Source organism: Gadus chalcogrammus, unplaced genomic scaffold, assembly GCF_026213295.1.
Source record: "Gadus chalcogrammus isolate NIFS_2021 unplaced genomic scaffold, NIFS_Gcha_1.0 GACHA083, whole genome shotgun sequence".
NCBI lineage: Eukaryota > Metazoa > Chordata > Actinopteri > Gadiformes > Gadidae > Gadus > Gadus chalcogrammus.
Window position 1 is genome coordinate 135622 of NW_026613518.1, and position 3110 is coordinate 138731.

Here is a 3110-nt window from a genome sequence, read left to right on the forward strand (position 1 = left end):
CCGGTCAGAGGAGAGGTCAGCAGGAGTGCCGTAGCGGGAGACCCACACCGCGATGAACGCCCGGGCCAGGTCGGAGGCTGTCGTTGAGGAGAGCGGGACTGCCTCCGGCCAGCGCTTCGTCCTGTCCACCATGGTGAAGAGGTAGGTGAAGCCGTGTGAGGGGGGCAGGGGTCCCACCAGGTCCACGTTGACATAGTCGAACCTCCGCTCTGGCACCGAGAAGTGTTCCAAGGGGGCCTTGACATGGCGATGCACCTTGGCGCGTTGACAGGCAGTGCAAGTGTCGACCCAGGCCCTCACATCTCTCTTGAGTCCGTGCCAGACGAACTTCTCTGACACCAGCCGCGAGGACGGTTTCCGACCTGGGTGAGACAAGCTGTGTACCGCCTCGAAGACGGGGCGTCTCCAGTTGGCGGGGACTACAGGCCTTGGCTGACCCGTGGAAACGTCGCACAGGAGCTTGGCCCCTGCATCACTAAAGAGCACCTCTTCCAGACGTAGCCCCGTGTCCGACGACCTCAGAGCTTGGACGGACGGGTCGGTGGCCTGATCCACAGCCATGCGGGAGTAGTCCAGGTTCAGCTGGACTGCACCGACCACCGCCCTGGAGAGACAATCCGCGACCACGTTGGACTTCCCAGCCACGTGCTGGATGTCTGTGGTGAACTCGGAGATGTAGGAGAGTTGGCGCTGCTGGCGGTCGGACCACGGCTCCGCTGCCTTGGACATGGCGTGTGTGAGCGGCTTGTGGTCCACGTAGGCAGTAAACTCACGGCCTTCCAATAAAAAACGGAAGTGTCTGACCGCGAGCCACAGCCCGAGGAGCTCCCTGTCGAAGGTGCTGTACTTTCGCTCTCTGGGAGACAGCTGGCGGCTGAAGAATGCGAGTGGTTGCCAGGCATCCTCAACCCACTGCTCATACACCGCGCCCACGGCAAAGTCTGACGCGTCCGTGGTGAGAGCAGTGGGCGCAGAGGGTGAGGGATGGGCCAACATGGCCGCGCGGGCCAGGGCCGCCTTGGTGTCCTGGAAGGCCTTGACACGTTCCGCCGTCCAGTCAACCTGCTGTTTCAGAGCTTTGCCCTTCTGGGCCTCGTACAGCGGCTGCAGGTTGTGAGCTATGTGGTGGAGGAAACGGTAGTAGAAGGTCACCATCCCGATGAACCCCTTGAGCTCGCTGACCGTGCAGGGGCGTGGGAAGGCTGCAACTGCTTCCACCTTCGAGGGGAGGGGGATCACACCCTCCGCGGAGACCTGATGCCCGAGAAAGTTAAGGGTGTCCCTTCCGAACTCACACTTAGCCGGATTGACAATCAGCCCATGTTGGCTGAGCCGCGTGAAGAGGGTCCGGAGGTGGGACAGGTGTTCCTCTTCCGTGGTGCTCGCGACGAGGATGTCGTCCAAGTAGACGAAGAGGAAGGGCAGGTCTTGGAGCACCGAGTGCATGAGGCGTTGGAAGGTCTGCGCCGCGTTCCTCAGGCCGAAGGGCATCCGCAGAAACTCGAAAAGACCGAAGGGGGTGACGACGGCTGTCTTAGGGACGTCCTCTGGGTGCACCGGGACCTGATGGTACCCCCGTACCAGGTCTACCTTGGAGAAGATGCGTTTGCCCGCCAGGTGCGCTGAAAAGTCCTGGATATGCGGGACCGGGTAGCGGTCAGGCTTGGACGCGTCATTGAGGCGGCGGTAGTCCCCACATGGGCGCCACCCACCGTCTGGCTTAGGAACGATGTGCAGGGGAGACGCCCAGGGGCTGTTCGAGCATCGAACGATGCCCACCTGCTCCATGTGCGCGAACTATGCCCTGGCGACGGACAGCTTCTCCGGGTTGAGGCGCCTGGCTCTGGCGTGGAGGGGAGGCCCATTGGTCTCGATGTGGTGTTCCACTCCGTGCTTCACCGTGGGCGCGGAGAAGGTGGGCCTAGTAAGGTCAGGGAATTCTGTCAGCAGCCGAAGGTACTGGTCACTTTCAGCGAGCGTGTTGGACAACCCGTTGTAGGCCGCCTCCCCCTTCGTACAGGCGAAGGAAGCGAAAGTCTGTGAGTTCACCAGGCGCCTGTTCCCCACGTCCACCAACAGGTTATGGGCGCACAGAAAATCTGCGCCAAGGAGGGGAAATGTAACAGCTGCGACGACAAAATCCCAGGTAAAGCGTTGCCCTCCGAAGCACACGTCCACCCAGGGCCGGCGCTGGCCGTTTCGGAGCCCTAGGCGACTCGAAATCAACTTGCGCCCTGGACAGGTCTTGCGAGCGGGGGGGGGGGGGGTGCTACGCTGACGGTTTCGGGCCGCCCTGACAATTGCTCCCGCGCCCCCTCGCTTCTCCGTTCGCGTCGTATATTTTAATTGATATATTTTTTAATTAAGGGCGCCACCAGAGGGCGCCCCCAACGCATTTGTCGCCCTAGGCGGTCGCCTAGCTCGCCTATGCCGATCGCCGGCCCTGCGTCCACCGCTCTAGTGCCATAGGAACGGATAGGCGTGCCGTCCGCACCCACCAACTGCGGGCCGTGCTCCCCCTTCGCCACCTCCGATCCCCCTGACGGAATGATGCTCCACTGGGCACCTGTGTCACAGAGGAATCTGCGACCGGAGACGGTGTCCTGGATGAAGAGCAGCCTGTTGGTGACACCAGCGCTCAGGGCTACTACTGAGCGCCGGCCCTGCCGTTTCCCGTCCGTCCAAAGGAGCAGGGCGAGCGGCAACGTTTGGCCTTGGCGCCAAAATTGGCGTGGTAGAAACAATGGCCCGCAGCGTTACCCTGCTGGCCAGAGGGTCCGGCGTCGTCCTTCGCCCTCCTGCGACGGTCCGGTGGCGGGGCAGCCGCGGGAGCAAGCAGGTCGGGGGACCGTTGAGGCATGGCCAAGACGAACCGGTCCGCCTCCCTGGCCAGGGCGCGGGGTCCAACGATGGTGGTGTTAGCCAGCGCCATCCTGACCTGAGCTGGCAGCGTGCGCATAAACAGCTCCGTGAAGAGGATCATGGGGTCTTCTGCACCGAGCAGGTTTAGCATCCTCTCCATACGGGCCGAGGGCCTCTCATCACCCAAGTCCGACACGTCAAATAAGCGACGCACCCTCTCTGCGGTGGAAAGCTCAAATGTCTCCAGG